The sequence below is a fragment of the Coffea arabica genome, chromosome 11e, assembly GCF_036785885.1.
Source record: "Coffea arabica cultivar ET-39 chromosome 11e, Coffea Arabica ET-39 HiFi, whole genome shotgun sequence".
Taxonomy (NCBI): Eukaryota; Viridiplantae; Streptophyta; class Magnoliopsida; order Gentianales; family Rubiaceae; genus Coffea; species Coffea arabica.
The window spans coordinates 40,415,650-40,434,963 of record NC_092331.1 but is presented as its reverse complement, the minus strand read 5'-3'; the positions used below and the strand labels follow the sequence as shown (position 1 = coordinate 40,434,963).

The 19,314-nt window shown below is 39.0% G+C and overlaps 15 non-coding genes across 15 annotated transcripts; all 15 read left to right on the top strand.

Moving 5' to 3' along the window:
• Positions 1-982: 982 nt before the first annotated feature.
• On the top strand, positions 983-1,101 carry LOC140028606 (5S ribosomal RNA). Its single transcript, XR_011832509.1, has one exon. It is a non-coding gene; the product is annotated as a 5S ribosomal RNA (ribosomal RNA).
• A 1,126-nt stretch (positions 1,102-2,227) lies between these two features.
• LOC140030347 (5S ribosomal RNA) lies at positions 2,228-2,346 on the top strand. Its single transcript, XR_011834262.1, has one exon. It is a non-coding gene; the product is annotated as a 5S ribosomal RNA (ribosomal RNA).
• A 1,126-nt stretch (positions 2,347-3,472) lies between these two features.
• LOC140031266 (5S ribosomal RNA) lies at positions 3,473-3,591 on the top strand. The gene has a single exon (XR_011835187.1). It is a non-coding gene; the product is annotated as a 5S ribosomal RNA (ribosomal RNA).
• A 1,126-nt stretch (positions 3,592-4,717) lies between these two features.
• LOC140028595 (5S ribosomal RNA) lies at positions 4,718-4,836 on the top strand. The gene has a single exon (XR_011832498.1). It is a non-coding gene; the product is annotated as a 5S ribosomal RNA (ribosomal RNA).
• Positions 4,837-5,962: 1,126 nt separating this feature from the next.
• Positions 5,963-6,081, top strand: LOC140030346 (5S ribosomal RNA). The gene has a single exon (XR_011834261.1). It is a non-coding gene; the product is annotated as a 5S ribosomal RNA (ribosomal RNA).
• Positions 6,082-7,216: 1,135 nt separating this feature from the next.
• LOC140031265 (5S ribosomal RNA) lies at positions 7,217-7,335 on the top strand. Its single transcript, XR_011835186.1, has one exon. It is a non-coding gene; the product is annotated as a 5S ribosomal RNA (ribosomal RNA).
• Positions 7,336-8,461: 1,126 nt separating this feature from the next.
• LOC140031264 (5S ribosomal RNA) lies at positions 8,462-8,580 on the top strand. Its single transcript, XR_011835185.1, has one exon. It is a non-coding gene; the product is annotated as a 5S ribosomal RNA (ribosomal RNA).
• Positions 8,581-9,704: 1,124 nt separating this feature from the next.
• LOC140030345 (5S ribosomal RNA) lies at positions 9,705-9,823 on the top strand. The gene has a single exon (XR_011834260.1). It is a non-coding gene; the product is annotated as a 5S ribosomal RNA (ribosomal RNA).
• Positions 9,824-10,958: 1,135 nt separating this feature from the next.
• LOC140030344 (5S ribosomal RNA) lies at positions 10,959-11,077 on the top strand. The gene has a single exon (XR_011834259.1). It is a non-coding gene; the product is annotated as a 5S ribosomal RNA (ribosomal RNA).
• A 1,135-nt stretch (positions 11,078-12,212) lies between these two features.
• On the top strand, positions 12,213-12,331 carry LOC140031562 (5S ribosomal RNA). The gene has a single exon (XR_011835483.1). It is a non-coding gene; the product is annotated as a 5S ribosomal RNA (ribosomal RNA).
• A 1,135-nt stretch (positions 12,332-13,466) lies between these two features.
• On the top strand, positions 13,467-13,585 carry LOC140030648 (5S ribosomal RNA). The gene has a single exon (XR_011834563.1). It is a non-coding gene; the product is annotated as a 5S ribosomal RNA (ribosomal RNA).
• Positions 13,586-14,720: 1,135 nt separating this feature from the next.
• Positions 14,721-14,839, top strand: LOC140028584 (5S ribosomal RNA). Its single transcript, XR_011832487.1, has one exon. It is a non-coding gene; the product is annotated as a 5S ribosomal RNA (ribosomal RNA).
• A 1,135-nt stretch (positions 14,840-15,974) lies between these two features.
• On the top strand, positions 15,975-16,093 carry LOC140028573 (5S ribosomal RNA). The gene has a single exon (XR_011832476.1). It is a non-coding gene; the product is annotated as a 5S ribosomal RNA (ribosomal RNA).
• A 1,135-nt stretch (positions 16,094-17,228) lies between these two features.
• Positions 17,229-17,347, top strand: LOC140030343 (5S ribosomal RNA). Its single transcript, XR_011834258.1, has one exon. It is a non-coding gene; the product is annotated as a 5S ribosomal RNA (ribosomal RNA).
• A 1,126-nt stretch (positions 17,348-18,473) lies between these two features.
• LOC140030341 (5S ribosomal RNA) lies at positions 18,474-18,592 on the top strand. Its single transcript, XR_011834256.1, has one exon. It is a non-coding gene; the product is annotated as a 5S ribosomal RNA (ribosomal RNA).
• The last annotated feature ends 722 nt before the right edge of the window (positions 18,593-19,314 follow it).

Here is a 19,314-nt window from a genome sequence, read left to right as displayed (position 1 = left end):
CAAAGCCCGGATCGTCGCTCAAATTTGTCGGCGCAAATGTATCACCGCAACTAGGGGTGGCAATTTTCGACACGACCTGAAAACACGACACGAACCTAACACGAAATTAATGGGTTTGGGTTGAGGTTTCGGGAATTCGGGTCAGAATCGGGTTGGACCCGATGAACCCGAAAAGAAAACCGGTCGATTTCGGGTCAACCCGTGGTGACCTGATATGACCCGATATGACCCGTTTACGAATTAAAAATAATTTAATAAACATAAAAATAATTTTATCTAACTAAACTAAGTTATTCTTTTTTTCAAAGGCATTAATTACTTAATCCTAAACGAATTTATTTAATTTGTGTGAAGTTGAAATTATTATACTTGGACAAATAATATATTATATTATTTTTCACTTTTGTATTGTTTTAATTTATTTTATATTTTGCTTGGGATAAAACACTTTTACGGTGTTTAATTTATTTTAGATTTGATTTGGAATCATTTATTTAAATTTTTATTACTTGATTATGTAATTAGTTTTGTGAGAAATTGATTTTATCAGAAATTACAGTGATAAATTAATAAATTAAAATTAAGTTTCGGGTCATTTCGGGTCGACCCGCCGCCCCGTAAACCTGAAATTTTCGGGTTCGGGTCAGCATACCTGACCCGTCACGGGTTGGCGGGTCGGGGTTCGGGTCAACAGATTTTCTGGCGGGTCTGTTGACCCGAACCCGACCCGCCAACCTGATTTGGACCCGAATTGCCACCCCTAACTGCAAGCGTGAAGGATTGATTTCATGATAATTTAGAGTTGCGGGATGAGGGAAAAAAACAGGGTGCAAATCAATAACAAAAAAAAATATAAATTAAATAAATAAAAGGATAAGAGGAAAATGCTTGAATTGACGCTTAAAATGAATTTCGGTCTAGAAAAGCCACACTGCTTCGCAGGACGGGGTAGTTTAAAAGAATAAAGCGAAAGGAACATGGCGGGTGCGATCATACCAGCACTAATGCACCGGATCCCATCAGAACTCCGAAGTTAAGCGTGCTTGGGCGAGAGTAGTACTAGGATGGGTGACCCCCTGGGAAGTCCACGTGTTGCACCCCTCTCTTTTTTGTTTCGAAATCCAAATTTCCTATTCGTTCTTTATCCTGTAGTAATTTAGCTCCGTCGGAACGATTGCTTAATATTTTGCTTCTTGTCGAAGCGTGAAGGAGGATCTGAAGGCGCGAGACAAATCAGGAACGGTACGGCTCGATCAAAGCCCGGATCGTCGCTCAAATTTGTCGGCGCAAATGTATCACCGCAACTAGGGGTGGCAATTTTCGACACGACCTGAAAACACGACACGAACCTAACACGAAATTAATGGGTTTGGGTTGAGGTTTCGGGAATTCGGGTCAGAATCGGGTTGGACCCGAAAAGAAAACCGGTCGATTTCGGGTCAACCCGTGGTGACCTGATATGACCCGATATGACCCGTTTACGAATTAAAAATAATTTAATAAACATAAAAATAATTTTATCTAACTAAACTAAGTTATTCTTTTTTTCAAAGGCATTAATTACTTAATCCTAAACGAATTTATTTAATTTGTGTGAAGTTGAAATTATTATACTTGGACAAATAATATATTATATTATTTTTCACTTTTGTATTGTTTTAATTTATTTTATATTTTGCTTGGGATAAAACACTTTTACGGTGTTTAATTTATTTTAGATTTGATTTGGAATCATTTATTTAAATTTTTATTACTTGATTATGTAATTAGTTTTGTGAGAAATTGATTTTATTAGAAATTACAGTGATAAATTAATAAATTAAAATTAAGTTTCGGGTCATTTGGGGTCGACCCGCCGCCCCGTAAACCTGAAATTTTCGGGTTCGGGTCAGCATACCTGACCCGTCACGGGTTGGCGGGTCGGGGTTCGGGTCAACAGATTTTCTGGCGGGTCTGTTGACCCGAACCCGACCCGCCAACCTGATTTGGACCCGAATTGCCACCCCTAACTGCATGCGTGAAGGATTGATTTCATGATAATTTAGAGTTGCGGGATGAGGGAAAAAAACAGGGTGCAAATCAATAACAAAAAAAAATATAAAGTAAATAAATAAAAGGATAAGAGGAAAATGCTTGAATTGACGCTTAAAATGAATTTCGGTCTAGAAAAGCCACACTGCTTCGCAGGACGGGGTAGTTTAAAAGAATAAAGCGAAAGGAACATGGCGGGTGCGATCATACCAGCATTAATGCACCGGATCCCATCAGAACTCCGAAGTTAAGCGTGCTTGGGCGAGAGTAGTACTAGGATGGGTGACCCCCTGGGAAGTCCTCGTGTTGCACCCCTTTCTTTTTTGTTTCGAAATCCAAATTTCCTATTCGTTCTTTATCCTGTAGTAATTTAGCTCCGTCGGAACGATTGCTTAATATTTTGCTTCTTGTCGAAGCGTGAAGGAGGATCTGAAGGCGCGAGACAAATCAGGAACGGTACGGCTCGATCAAAGCCCGGATCGTCGCTCAAATTTGTCGGCGCAAATGTATCACCGCAACTAGGGGTGGCAATTTTCGACACGACCTGAAAACACGACACGAACCTAACACGAAATTAATGGGTTTGGGTTGAGGTTTCGGGAATTCGGGTCAGAATCGGGTTGGACCCGAAAAGAAAACCGGTCGATTTCGGGTCAACCCGTGGTGACCTGATATGACCCGATATGACCCGTTTACGAATTAAAAATAATTTAATAAACATAAAAATAATTTTATCTAACTAAACTAAGTTATTCTTTTTTTCAAAGGCATTAATTACTTAATCCTAAACGAATTTATTTAATTTGTGTGAAGTTGAAATTATTATACTTGGACAAATAATATATTATATTATTTTTCACTTTTGTATTGTTTTAATTTATTTTATATTTTGCTTGGGATAAAACACTTTTACGGTGTTTAATTTATTTTAGATTTGATTTGGAATCATTTATTTAAATTTTTATTACTTGATTATGTAATTAGTTTTGTGAGAAATTGATTTTATTAGAAATTACAGTGATAAATTAATAAATTAAAATTAAGTTTCGGGTCATTTCGGGTCGACCCGCCGCCCCGTAAACCTGAAATTTTCGGGTTCGGGTCAGCATACCTGACCCGTCACGGGTTGGCGGGTCGGGGTTCGGGTCAACAGATTTTCTGGCGGGTCTGTTGACCCGAACCCGACCCGCCAACCTGATTTGGACCCGAATTGCCACCCCTAACTGCAAGCGTGAAGGATTGATTTCATGATAATTTAGAGTTGCGGGATGAGGGAAAAAAACAGGGGGCAAATCAATAACAAAAAAAAATATAAAGTAAATAAATAAAAGGATAAGAGGAAAATGCTTGAATTGACGCTTAAAATGAATTTCGGTCTAGAAAAGCCACATTGCTTCGCAGGACGGGGTAGTTTAAAAGAATAAAGCGAAAGGAACATGGCGGGTGCGATCATACCAGCATTAATGCACCGGATCCCATCAGAACTCCGATGTTAAGCGTGCTTGGGCGAGAGTAGTACTAGGATGGGTGACCCCCTGGGAAGTCCTCGTGTTGCACCCCTCTCTTTTTTGTTTCGAAATCCAAATTTCCTATTCGTTCTTTATCCTGTAGTAATTTAGCTCCGTCGGAACGATTGCTTAATATTTTGCTTCTTGTCGAAGCGTGAAGGAGGATCTGAAGGCGCGAGACAAATCAGGAACGGTACGGCTCGATCAAAGCCCGGATCGTCGCTCAAATTTGTCGGCGCAAATGTATCACCGCAACTAGGGGTGGCAATTTTCGACACGACCTGAAAACACGACACGAACCTAACACGAAATTAATGGGTTTGGGTTGAGGTTTCGGGAATTCGGGTCAGAATCGGGTTGGACCCGAAAAGAAAACCGGTCGATTTCGGGTCAACCCGTGGTGACCTGATATGACCCGATATGACCCGTTTACGAATTAAAAATAATTTAATAAACATAAAAATAATTTTATCTAACTAAACTAAGTTATTCTTTTTTTCAAAGGCATTAATTACTTAATCCTAAACGAATTTATTTAATTTGTGTGAAGTTGAAATTATTATACTTGGACAAATAATATATTATATTATTTTTCACTTTTGTATTGTTTTAATTTATTTTATATTTTGCTTGGGATAAAACACTTTTACGGTGTTTAATTTATTTTAGATTTGATTTGGAATCATTTATTTAAATTTTTATTACTTGATTATGTAATTAGTTTTGTGAGAAATTGATTTTATCAGAAATTACAGTGATAAATTAATAAATTAAAATTAAGTTTCGGGTCATTTCGGGTCGACCCGCCGCCCCGTAAACCTGAAATTTTCGGGTTCGGGTCAGCATACCTGACCCGTCACGGGTTGGCGGGTCGGGGTTCGGGTCAACAGATTTTCTGGCGGGTCTGTTGACCCGAACCCGACCCGCCAACCTGATTTGGACCCGAATTGCCACCCCTAACTGCAAGCGTGAAGGATTGATTTCATGATAATTTAGAGTTGCGGGATGAGGGAAAAAAACAGGGTGCAAATCAATAACAAAAAAAAATATAAATTAAATAAATAAAAGGATAAGAGGAAAATGCTTGAATTGACGCTTAAAATGAATTTCGGTCTAGAAAAGCCACACTGCTTCGCAGGACGGGGTAGTTTAAAAGAATAAAGCGAAAGGAACATGGCGGGTGCGATCATACCAGCACTAATGCACCGGATCCCATCAGAACTCCGAAGTTAAGCGTGCTTGGGCGAGAGTAGTACTAGGATGGGTGACCCCCTGGGAAGTCCACGTGTTGCACCCCTCTCTTTTTTGTTTCGAAATCCAAATTTCCTATTCGTTCTTTATCCTGTAGTAATTTAGCTCCGTCGGAACGATTGCTTAATATTTTGCTTCTTGTCGAAGCGTGAAGGAGGATCTGAAGGCGCGAGACAAATCAGGAACGGTACGGCTCGATCAAAGCCCGGATCGTCGCTCAAATTTGTCGGCGCAAATGTATCACCGCAACTAGGGGTGGCAATTTTCGACACGACCTGAAAACACGACACGAACCTAACACGAAATTAATGGGTTTGGGTTGAGGTTTCGGGAATTCGGGTCAGAATCGGGTTGGACCCGAAAAGAAAACCGGTCGATTTCGGGTCAACCCGTGGTGACCTGATATGACCCGATATGACCCGTTTACGAATTAAAAATAATTTAATAAACATAAAAATAATTTTATCTAACTAAACTAAGTTATTCTTTTTTTCAAAGGCATTAATTACTTAATCCTAAACGAATTTATTTAATTTGTGTGAAGTTGAAATTATTATACTTGGACAAATAATATATTATATTATTTTTCACTTTTGTATTGTTTTAATTTATTTTATATTTTGCTTGGGATAAAACACTTTTACGGTGTTTAATTTATTTTAGATTTGATTTGGAATCATTTATTTAAATTTTTATTACTTGATTATGTAATTAGTTTTGTGAGAAATTGATTTTATTAGAAATTACAGTGATAAATTAATAAATTAAAATTAAGTTTCGGGTCATTTGGGGTCGACCCGCCGCCCCGTAAACCTGAAATTTTCGGGTTCGGGTCAGCATACCTGACCCGTCACGGGTTGGCGGGTCGGGGTTCGGGTCAACAGATTTTCTGGCGGGTCTGTTGACCCGAACCCGACCCGCCAACCTGATTTGGACCCGAATTGCCACCCCTAACTGCATGCGTGAAGGATTGATTTCATGATAATTTAGAGTTGCGGGATGAGGGAAAAAAACAGGGTGCAAATCAATAACAAAAAAAAATATAAAGTAAATAAATAAAAGGATAAGAGGAAAATGCTTGAATTGACGCTTAAAATGAATTTCGGTCTAGAAAAGCCACACTGCTTCGCAGGACGGGGTAGTTTAAAAGAATAAAGCGAAAGGAACATGGCGGGTGCGATCATACCAGCATTAATGCACCGGATCCCATCAGAACTCCGAAGTTAAGCGTGCTTGGGCGAGAGTAGTACTAGGATGGGTGACCCCCTGGGAAGTCCTCGTGTTGCACCCCTTTCTTTTTTGTTTCGAAATCCAAATTTCCTATTCGTTCTTTATCCTGTAGTAATTTAGCTCCGTCGGAACGATTGCTTAATATTTTGCTTCTTGTCGAAGCGTGAAGGAGGATCTGAAGGCGCGAGACAAATCAGGAACGGTACGGCTCGATCAAAGCCCGGATCGTCGCTCAAATTTGTCGGCGCAAATGTATCACCGCAACTAGGGGTGGCAATTTTCGACACGACCTGAAAACACGACACGAACCTAACACGAAATTAATGGGTTTGGGTTGAGGTTTCGGGAATTCGGGTCAGAATCGGGTTGGACCCGATGAACCCGAAAAGAAAACCGGTCGATTTCGGGTCAACCCGTGGTGACCTGATATGACCCGATATGACCCGTTTACGAATTAAAAATAATTTAATAAACATAAAAATAATTTTATCTAACTAAACTAAGTTATTCTTTTTTTCAAAGGTATTAATTACTTAATCCTAAACGAATTTATTTAATTTGTGTGAAGTTGAAATTATTATACTTGGACAAATAATATATTATATTATTTTTCACTTTTGTATTGTTTTAATTTATTTTATATTTTGCTTGGGATAAAACACTTTTACGGTGTTTAATTTATTTTAGATTTGATTTGGAATCATTTATTTAAATTTTTATTACTTGATTATGTAATTAGTTTTGTGAGAAATTGATTTTATTAGAAATTACAGTGATAAATTAATAAATTAAAATTAAGTTTCGGGTCATTTCGGGTCGACCCGCCGCCCCGTAAACCTGAAATTTTCGGGTTCGGGTCAGCATACCTGACCCGTCACGGGTTGGCGGGTCGGGGTTCGGGTCAACAGATTTTCTGGCGGGTCTGTTGACCCGAACCCGACCCGCCAACCTGATTTGGACCCGAATTGCCACCCCTAACTGCAAGCGTGAAGGATTGATTTCATGATAATTTAGAGTTGCGGGATGAGGGAAAAAAACAGGGGGCAAATCAATAACAAAAAAAAATATAAAGTAAATAAATAAAAGGATAAGAGGAAAATGCTTGAATTGACGCTTAAAATGAATTTCGGTCTAGAAAAGCCACATTGCTTCGCAGGACGGGGTAGTTTAAAAGAATAAAGCGAAAGGAACATGGCGGGTGCGATCATACCAGCATTAATGCACCGGATCCCATCAGAACTCCGATGTTAAGCGTGCTTGGGCGAGAGTAGTACTAGGATGGGTGACCCCCTGGGAAGTCCTCGTGTTGCACCCCTCTCTTTTTTGTTTCGAAATCCAAATTTCCTATTCGTTCTTTATCCTGTAGTAATTTAGCTCCGTCGGAACGATTGCTTAATATTTTGCTTCTTGTCGAAGCGTGAAGGAGGATCTGAAGGAGCGAGACAAATCAGGAACGGTACGGCTCGATCAAAGCCCGGATCGTCGCTCAAATTTGTCGGCGCAAATGTATCACCGCAACTAGGGGTGGCAATTTTCGACACGACCTGAAAACACGACACGAACCTAACACGAAATTAATGGGTTTGGGTTGAGGTTTCGGGAATTCGGGTCAGAATCGGGTTGGACCCGAAAAGAAAACCGGTCGATTTCGGGTCAACCCGTGGTGACCTGATATGACCCGATATGACCCGTTTACGAATTAAAAATAATTTAATAAACATAAAAATAATTTTATCTAACTAAACTAAGTTATTCTTTTTTTCAAAGGCATTAATTACTTAATCCTAAACGAATTTATTTAATTTGTGTGAAGTTGAAATTATTATACTTGGACAAATAATATATTATATTATTTTTCACTTTTGTATTGTTTTAATTTATTTTATATTTTGCTTGGGATAAAACACTTTTACGGTGTTTAATTTATTTTAGATTTGATTTGGAATCATTTATTTAAATTTTTATTACTTGATTATGTAATTAGTTTTGTGAGAAATTGATTTTATTAGAAATTACAGTGATAAATTAATAAATTAAAATTAAGTTTCGGGTCATTTCGGGTCGACCCGCCGCCCCGTAAACCTGAAATTTTCGGGTTCGGGTCAGCATACCTGACCCGTCACGGGTTGGCGGGTCGGGGTTCGGGTCAACAGATTTTCTGGCGGGTCTGTTGACCCGAACCCGACCCGCCAACCTGATTTGGACCCGAATTGCCACCCCTAACTGCAAGCGTGAAGGATTGATTTCATGATAATTTAGAGTTGCGGGATGAGGGAAAAAAACAGGGTGCAAATCAATAACAAAAAAAAATATAAAGTAAATAAATAAAAGGATAAGAGGAAAATGCTTGAATTGACGCTTAAAATGAATTTCGGTCTAGAAAAGCCACACTGCTTCGCAGGACGGGGTAGTTTAAAAGAATAAAGCGAAAGGAACATGGCGGGTGCGATCATACCAGCATTAATGCACCGGATCCCATCAGAACTCCGATGTTAAGCGTGCTTGGGCGAGAGTAGTACTAGGATGGGTGACCCCCTGGGAAGTCCTCGTGTTGCACCCCTCTCTTTTTTGTTTCGAAATCCAAATTTCCTATTCGTTCTTTATCCTGTAGTAATTTAGCTCCGTCGGAACGATTGCTTAATATTTTGCTTCTTGTCGAAGCGTGAAGGAGGATCTGAAGGCGCGAGACAAATCAGGAACGGTACGGCTCGATCAAAGCCCGGATCGTCGCTCAAATTTGTCGGCGCAAATGTATCACCGCAACTAGGGGTGGCAATTTTCGACACGACCTGAAAACACGACACGAACCTAACACGAAATTAATGGGTTTGGGTTGAGGTTTCGGGAATTCGGGTTGGACCCGATGAACCCGAAAAGAAAACCGGTCGATTTCGGGTCAACCCGTGGTGACCTGATATGACCCGATATGACCCGTTTACGAATTAAAAATAATTTAATAAACATAAAAATAATTTTATCTAACTAAACTAAGTTATTCTTTTTTTCAAAGGCATTAATTACTTAATCCTAAACGAATTTATTTAATTTGTGTGAAGTTGAAATTATTATACTTGGACAAATAATATATTATATTATTTTTCACTTTTGTATTGTTTTAATTTATTTTATATTTTGCTTGGGATAAAACACTTTTACGGTGTTTAATTTATTTTAGATTTGATTTGGAATCATTTATTTAAATTTTTATTACTTGATTATGTAATTAGTTTTGTGAGAAATTGATTTTATTAGAAATTACAGTGATAAATTAATAAATTAAAATTAAGTTTCGGGTCATTTGGGGTCGACCCGCCGCCCCGTAAACCTGAAATTTTCGGGTTCGGGTCAGCATACCTGACCCGTCACGGGTTGGCGGGTCGGGGTTCGGGTCAACAGATTTTCTGGCGGGTCTGTTGACCCGAACCCGACCCGCCAACCTGATTTGGACCCGAATTGCCACCCCTAACTGCAAGCGTGAAGGATTGATTTCATGATAATTTAGAGTTGCGGGATGAGGGAAAAAAACAGGGTGCAAATCAATAACAAAAAAAAATATAAAGTAAATAAATAAAAGGATAAGAGGAAAATGCTTGAATTGACGCTTAAAATGAATTTCGGTCTAGAAAAGCCACACTGCTTCGCAGGACGGGGTAGTTTAAAAGAATAAAGCGAAAGGAACATGGCGGGTGCGATCATACCAGCATTAATGCACCGGATCCCATCAGAACTCCGAAGTTAAGCGTGCTTGGGCGAGAGTAGTACTAGGATGGGTGACCCCCTGGGAAGTCCTCGTGTTGCACCCCTTTCTTTTTTGTTTCGAAATCCAAATTTCCTATTCGTTCTTTATCCTGTAGTAATTTAGCTCCGTCGGAACGATTGCTTAATATTTTGCTTCTTGTCGAAGCGTGAAGGAGGATCTGAAGGCGCGAGACAAATCAGGAACGGTACGGCTCGATCAAAGCCCGGATCGTCGCTCAAATTTGTCGGCGCAAATGTATCACCGCAACTAGGGGTGGCAATTTTCGACACGACCTGAAAACACGATACGAACCTAACACGAAATTAATGGGTTTGGGTTGAGGTTTCGGGAATTCGGGTCAGAATCGGGTTGGACCCGATGAACCCGAAAAGAAAACCGGTCGATTTCGGGTCAACCCGTGGTGACCTGATATGACCCGATATGACCCGTTTACGAATTAAAAATAATTTAATAAACATAAAAATAATTTTATCTAACTAAACTAAGTTATTCTTTTTTTCAAAGGCATTAATTACTTAATCCTAAACGAATTTATTTAATTTGTGTGAAGTTGAAATTATTATACTTGGACAAATAATATATTATATTATTTTTCACTTTTGTATTGTTTTAATTTATTTTATATTTTGCTTGGGATAAAACACTTTTACGGTGTTTAATTTATTTTAGATTTGATTTGGAATCATTTATTTAAATTTTTATTACTTGATTATGTAATTAGTTTTGTGAGAAATTGATTTTATTAGAAATTACAGTGATAAATTAATAAATTAAAATTAAGTTTCGGGTCATTTGGGGTCGACCCGCCGCCCCGTAAACCTGAAATTTTCGGGTTCGGGTCAGCATACCTGACCCGTCACGGGTTGGCGGGTCGGGGTTCGGGTCAACAGATTTTCTGGCGGGTCTGTTGACCCGAACCCGACCCGCCAACCTGATTTGGACCCGAATTGCCACCCCTAACTGCAAGCGTGAAGGATTGATTTCATGATAATTTAGAGTTGCGGGATGAGGGAAAAAAACAGGGTGCAAATCAATAACAAAAAAAAATATAAAGTAAATAAATAAAAGGATAAGAGGAAAATGCTTGAATTGACGCTTAAAATGAATTTCGGTCTAGAAAAGCCACACTGCTTCGCAGGACGGGGTAGTTTAAAAGAATAAAGCGAAAGGAACATGGCGGGTGCGATCATACCAGCATTAATGCACCGGATCCCATCAGAACTCCGAAGTTAAGCGTGCTTGGGCGAGAGTAGTACTAGGATGGGTGACCCCCTGGGAAGTCCTCGTGTTGCACCCCTTTCTTTTTTGTTTCGAAATCCAAATTTCCTATTCGTTCTTTATCCTGTAGTAATTTAGCTCCGTCGGAACGATTGCTTAATATTTTGCTTCTTGTCGAAGCGTGAAGGAGGATCTGAAGGCGCGAGACAAATCAGGAACGGTACGGCTCGATCAAAGCCCGGATCGTCGCTCAAATTTGTCGGCGCAAATGTATCACCGCAACTAGGGGTGGCAATTTTCGACACGACGTGAAAACACGATACGAACCTAACACGAAATTAATGGGTTTGGGTTGAGGTTTCGGGAATTCGGGTCAGAATCGGGTTGGACCCGATGAACCCGAAAAGAAAACCGGTCGATTTCGGGTCAACCCGTGGTGACCTGATATGACCCGATATGACCCGTTTACGAATTAAAAATAATTTAATAAACATAAAAATAATTTTATCTAACTAAACTAAGTTATTCTTTTTTTCAAAGGCATTAATTACTTAATCCTAAACGAATTTATTTAATTTGTGTGAAGTTGAAATTATTATACTTGGACAAATAATATATTATATTATTTTTCACTTTTGTATTGTTTTAATTTATTTTATATTTTGCTTGGGATAAAACACTTTTACGGTGTTTAATTTATTTTAGATTTGATTTGGAATCATTTATTTAAATTTTTATTACTTGATTATGTAATTAGTTTTGTGAGAAATTGATTTTATCAGAAATTACAGTGATAAATTAATAAATTAAAATTAAGTTTCGGGTCATTTCGGGTCGACCCGCCGCCCCGTAAACCTGAAATTTTCGGGTTCGGGTCAGCATACCTGACCCGTCACGGGTTGGCGGGTCGGGGTTCGGGTCAACAGATTTTCTGGCGGGTCTGTTGACCCGAACCCGACCCGCCAACCTGATTTGGACCCGAATTGCCACCCCTAACTGCAAGCGTGAAGGATTGATTTCATGATAATTTAGAGTTGCGGGATGAGGGAAAAAAACAGGGTGCAAATCAATAACAAAAAAAAATATAAAGTAAATAAATAAAAGGATAAGAGGAAAATGCTTGAATTGACGCTTAAAATGAATTTCGGTCTAGAAAAGCCACACTGCTTCGCAGGACGGGGTAGTTTAAAAGAATAAAGCGAAAGGAACATGGCGGGTGCGATCATACCAGCACTAATGCACCGGATCCCATCAGAACTCCGAAATTAAGCGTGCTTGGGCGAGAGTAGTACTAGGATGGGTAACCCCTTGGGAAGTCCTCGTGTTGCACCCCTCTCTTTTTTGTTTCGAAATCCAAATTTCCTATTCGTTCTTTATCCTGTAGTAATTTAGCTCCGTCGGAACGATTGCTTAATATTTTGCTTCTTGTCGAAGCGTGAAGGAGGATCTGAAGGCGCGAGACAAATCAGGAACGGTACGGCTCGATCAAAGCCCGGATCGTCGCTCAAATTTGTCGGCGCAAATGTATCACCGCAACTAGGGGTGGCAATTTTCGACACGACCTGAAAACACGACACGAACCTAACACGAAATTAATGGGTTTGGGTTGAGGTTTCGGGAATTCGGGTCAGAATCGGGTTGGACCCGATGAACCCGAAAAGAAAACCGGTCGATTTCGGGTCAACCCGTGGTGACCTGATATGACCCGATATGACCCGTTTACGAATTAAAAATAATTTAATAAACATAAAAATAATTTTATCTAACTAAACTAAGTTATTCTTTTTTTCAAAGGCATTAATTACTTAATCCTAAACGAATTTATTTAATTTGTGTGAAGTTGAAATTATTATACTTGGACAAATAATATATTATATTATTTTTCACTTTTGTATTGTTTTAATTTATTTTATATTTTGCTTGGGATAAAACACTTTTACGGTGTTTAATTTATTTTAGATTTGATTTGGAATCATTTATTTAAATTTTTATTACTTGATTATGTAATTAGTTTTGTGAGAAATTGATTTTATCAGAAATTACAGTGATAAATTAATAAATTAAAATTAAGTTTCGGGTCATTTCGGGTCGACCCGCCGCCCCGTAAACCTGAAATTTTCGGGTTCGGGTCAGCATACCTGACCCGTCACGGGTTGGCGGGTCGGGGTTCGGGTCAACAGATTTTCTGGCGGGTCTGTTGACCCGAACCCGACCCGCCAACCTGATTTGGACCCGAATTGCCACCCCTAACTGCAAGCGTGAAGGATTGATTTCATGATAATTTAGAGTTGCGGGATGAGGGAAAAAAACAGGGTGCAAATCAATAACAAAAAAAAATATAAAGTAAATAAATAAAAGGATAAGAGGAAAATGCTTGAATTGACGCTTAAAATGAATTTCGGTCTAGAAAAGCCACACTGCTTCGCAGGACGGGGTAGTTTAAAAGAATAAAGCGAAAGGAACATGGCGGGTGCGATCATACCAGCACTAATGCACCGGATCCCATCAGAACTCCGAAGTTAAGCGTGCTTGGACGAGAGTAGTACTAGGATGGGTGACCCCCTGGGAAGTCCACGTGTTGCACCCCTCTCTTTTTTGTTTCGAAATCCAAATTTCCTATTCGTTCTTTATCCTGTAGTAATTTAGCTCCGTCGGAACGATTGCTTAATATTTTGCTTCTTGTCGAAGCGTGAAGGAGGATCTGAAGGCGCGAGACAAATCAGGAACGGTACGGCTCGATCAAAGCCCGGATCGTCGCTCAAATTTGTCGGCGCAAATGTATCACCGCAACTAGGGGTGGCAATTTTCGACACGACCTGAAAACACGACACGAACCTAACACGAAATTAATGGGTTTGGGTTGAGGTTTCGGGAATTCGGGTCAGAATCGGGTTGGACCCGATGAACCCGAAAAGAAAACCGGTCGATTTCGGGTCAACCCGTGGTGACCTGATATGACCCGATATGACCCGTTTACGAATTAAAAATAATTTAATAAACATAAAAATAATTTTATCTAACTAAACTAAGTTATTCTTTTTTTCAAAGGCATTAATTACTTAATCCTAAACGAATTTATTTAATTTGTGTGAAGTTGAAATTATTATACTTGGACAAATAATATATTATATTATTTTTCACTTTTGTATTGTTTTAATTTATTTTATATTTTGCTTGGGATAAAACACTTTTACGGTGTTTAATTTATTTTAGATTTGATTTGGAATCATTTATTTAAATTTTTATTACTTGATTATGTAATTAGTTTTGTGAGAAATTGATTTTATCAGAAATTACAGTGATAAATTAATAAATTAAAATTAAGTTTCGGGTCATTTCGGGTCGACCCGCCGCCCCGTAAACCTGAAATTTTCGGGTTCGGGTCAGCATACCTGACCCGTCACGGGTTGGCGGGTCGGGGTTCGGGTCAACAGATTTTCTGGCGGGTCTGTTGACCCGAACCCGACCCGCTAACCTGATTTGGACCCGAATTGCCACCCCTAACTGCAAGCGTGAAGGATTGATTTCATGATAATTTAGAGTTGCGGGATGAGGGAAAAAAACAGGGTGCAAATCAATAACAAAAAAAAATATAAATTAAATAAATAAAAGGATAAGAGGAAAATGCTTGAATTGACGCTTAAAATGAATTTCGGTCTAGAAAAGCCACGCTGCTTCGCAGGACGGGGTAGTTTAAAAGAATAAAGCGAAAGGAACATGGCGGGTGCGATCATACCAGCACTAATGCACCGGATCCCATCAGAACTCCGAAGTTAAGCGTGCTTGGGCGAGAGTAGTACTAGGATGGGTGACCCCCTGGGAAGTCCACGTGTTGCACCCCTCTCTTTTTTGTTTCGAAATCCAAATTTCCTATTCGTTCTTTATCCTGTAGTAATTTAGCTCCGTCGGAACGATTGCTTAATATTTTGCTTCTTGTCGAAGCGTGAAGGAGGATCTGAAGGCGCGAGACAAATCAGGAACGGTACGGCTCGATCAAAGCCCGGATCGTCGCTCAAATTTGTCGGCGCAAATGTATCACCGCAACTAGGGGTGGCAATTTTCGACACGACCTGAAAACACGACACGAACCTAACACGAAATTAATGGGTTTGGGTTGAGGTTTCGGGAATTCGGGTCAGAATCGGGTTGGACCCGATGAACCCGAAAAGAAAACCGGTCGATTTCGGGTCAACCCGTGGTGACCTGATATGACCCGATATGACCCGTTTACGAATTAAAAATAATTTAATAAACATAAAAATAATTTTATCTAACTAAACTAAGTTATTCTTTTTTTCAAAGGCATTAATTACTTAATCCTAAACGAATTTATTTAATTTGTGTGAAGTTGAAATTATTATACTTGGACAAATAATATATTATATTATTTTTCACTTTTGTATTGTTTTAATTTATTTTATATTTTGCTTGGGATAAAACACTTTTACGGTGTTTAATTTATTTTAGATTTGATTTGGAATCATTTATTTAAATTTTTATTACTTGATTATGTAATTAGTTTTGTGAGAAATTGATTTTATCAGAAATTACAGTGATAAATTAATAAATTAAAATTAAGTTTCGGGTCATTTCGGGTCGACCCGCCGCCCCGTAAACCTGAAATTTTCGGGTTCGGGTCAGCATACCTGACCCGTCACGGGTTGGCGGGTCGGGGTTCGGGTCAACAGATTTTCTGGCGGGTCTGTTGACCCGAACCCGACCCGCCAACCTGATTTGGACCCGAATTGCCACCCCTAACTGCAAGCGTGAAGGATTGATTTCATGATAATTTAGAGTTGCGGGATGAGGGAAAAAAACAGGGTGCAAATCAATAACAAAAAAAAATATAAATTAAATAAATAAAAGGATAAGAGGAAAATGCTTGAATTGACGCTTAAAATGAATTTCGGTCTAGAAAAGCCACACTGCTTCGCAGGACGGGTTAGTTTAAAAGAATAAAGCGAAAGGAACATGGCGGGTGCGATCATACCAGCACTAATGCACCGGATCCCATCAGAACTCCGAAGTTAAGCGTGCTTGGGCGAGAGTAGTACTAGGATGGGTGACCCCCTGGGAAGTCCACGTGTTGCACCCCTCTCTTTTTTGTTTCGAAATCCAAATTTCCTATTCGTTCTTTATCCTGTAGTAATTTAGCTCCGTCGGAACGATTGCTTAATATTTTGCTTCTTGTCGAAGCGTGAAGGAGGATCTGAAGGCGCGAGACAAATCAGGAACGGTACGGCTCGATCAAAGCCCGGATCGTCGCTCAAATTTGTCGGCGCAAATGTATCACCGCAACTAGGGGTGGCAATTTTCGACACGACCTGAAAACACGACACGAACCTAACACGAAATTAATGGGTTTGGGTTGAGGTTTCGGGAATTCGGGTCAGAATCGGGTTGGACCCGATGAACCCGAAAAGAAAACCGGTCGATTTCGGGTCAACCCGTGGTGACCTGATATGACCCGATATGACCCGTTTACGAATTAAAAATAATTTAATAAACATAAAAATAATTTTATCTAACTAAACTAAGTTATTCTTTTTTTCAAAGGCATTAATTACTTAATCCTAAACGAATTTATTTAATTTGTGTGAAGTTGAAATTATTATACTTGGACAAATAATATATTATATTATTTTTCACTTTTGTATTGTTTTAATTTATTTTATATTTTGCTTGGGATAAAACACTTTTACGGTGTTTAATTTATTTTAGATTTGATTTGGAATCATTTATTTAAATTTTTATTACTTGATTATGTAATTAGTTTTGTGAGAAATTGATTTTATTAGAAATTACAGTGATAAATTAATAAATTAAAATTAAGTTTCGGGTCATTTGGGGTCGACCCGCCGCCCCGTAAACCTGAAATTTTCGGGTTCGGGTCAGCATACCTGACCCGTCACGGGTTGGCGGGTCGGGGTTCGGGTCAACAGATTTTCTGGCGGGTCTGTTGACCCGAACCCGACCCGCCAACCTGATTTGGACCCGAATTGCCACCCCTAACTGCATGCGTGAAGGATTGATTTCATGATAATTTAGAGTTGCGGGATGAGGGAAAAAAACAGGGTGCAAATCAATAACAAAAAAAAATATAAAGTAAATAAATAAAAGGATAAGAGGAAAATGCTTGAATTGACGCTTAAAATGAATTTCGGTCTAGAAAAGCCACACTGCTTCGCAGGACGGGGTAGTTTAAAAGAATAAAGCGAAAGGAACATGGCGGGTGCGATCATACCAGCATTAATGCACCGGATCCCATCAGAACTCCGAAGTTAAGCGTGCTTGGGCGAGAGTAGTACTAGGATGGGTGACCCCCTGGGAAGTCCTCGTGTTGCACCCCTTTCTTTTTTGTTTCGAAATCCAAATTTCCTATTCGTTCTTTATCCTGTAGTAATTTAGCTCCGTCGGAACGATTGCTTAATATTTTGCTTCTTGTCGAAGCGTGAAGGAGGATCTGAAGGCGCGAGACAAATCAGGAACGGTACGGCTCGATCAAAGCCCGGATCGTCGCTCAAATTTGTCGGCGCAAATGTATCACCGCAACTAGGGGTGGCAATTTTCGACACGACCTGAAAACACGACACGAACCTAACACGAAATTAATGGGTTTGGGTTGAGGTTTCGGGAATTCGGGTCAGAATCGGGTTGGACCCGAAAAGAAAACCGGTCGATTTCGGGTCAACCCGTGGTGACCTGATATGACCCGATATGACCCGTTTACGAATTAAAAATAATTTAATAAACATAAAAATAATTTTATCTAACTAAACTAAGTTATTCTTTTTTTCAAAGGCATTAATTACTTAATCCTAAACGAATTTATTTAATTTGTGTGAAGTTGAAATTATTATACTTGGACAAATAATATATTATATTATTTTTCACTTTTGTATTGTTTTAATTTATTTTATATTTTGCTTGGGATAAAACACTTTTACGGTGTTTAATTTATTTTAGATTTGATTTGGAATCATTTATTTAAATTTTTATTACTTGATTATGTAATTAGTTTTGTGAGAAATTGATTTTATTAGAAAATACAGTGATAAATTAATAAATTAAAATTAAGTTTCGGGTCATTTCGGGTCGACCCGCCGCCCCGTAAACCTGAAATTTTCGGGTTCGGGTCAGCATACCTGACCCGTCACGGGTTGGCGGGTCGGGGTTCGGGTCAACAGATTTTCTGGCGGGTCTGTTGACCCGAACCCGACCCGCCAACCTGATTTGGACCCGAATTGCCACCCCTAACTGCATGCGTGAAGGATTGATTTCATGATAATTTAGAGTTGCGGGATGAGGGAAAAAAACAGGGTGCAAATCAATAACAAAAAAAAATATAAAGTAAATAAATAAAAGGATAAGAGGAAAATGCTTGAATTGACGCTTAAAATGAATTTCGGTCTAGAAAAGCCACACTGCTTCGCAGGACGGGGTAGTTTAAAAGAATAAAGCGAAAGGAACATGGCGGGTGCGATCATACCAGCATTAATGCACCGGATCCCATCAGAACTCCGAAGTTAAGCGTGCTTGGGCGAGAGTAGTACTAGGATGGGTGACCCCCTGGGAAGTCCTCGTGTTGCACCCCTTTCTTTTTTGTTTCGAAATCCAAATTTCCTATTCGTTCTTTATCCTGTAGTAATTTAGCTCCGTCGGAACGATTGCTTAATATTTTGCTTCTTGTCGAAGCGTGAAGGAGGATCTGAAGGCGCGAGACAAATCAGGAACGGTACGGCTCGATCAAAGCCCGGATCGTCGCTCAAATTTGTCGGCGCAAATGTATCACCGCAACTAGGGGTGGCAATTTTCGACACGACCTGAAAACACGACACGAACCTAACACGAAATTAATGGGTTTGGGTTGAGGTTTCGGGAATTCGGGTCAGAATCGGGTTGGACCCGAAAAGAAAACCGGTCGATTTCGGGTCAACCCGTGGTGACCTGATATGACCCGATATGACCCGTTTACGAATTAAAAATAATTTAATAAACATAAAAATAATTTTATCTAACTAAACTAAGTTATTCTTTTTTTCAAAGGCATTAATTACTTAATCCTAAACGAATTTATTTAATTTGTGTGAAGTTGAAATTATTATACTTGGACAAATAATATATTATATTATTTTTCACTTTTGTATTGTTTTAATTTATTTTATATTTTGCTTGGGATAAAACACTTTTACGGTGTTTAATTTATTTTAGATTTGATTTGGAATCATTTATTTAAATTTTTATTACTTGATTATGTAATTAGTTTTGTGAGAAATTGATTTTATTAGAAAATACAGTGATAAATTAATAAATTAA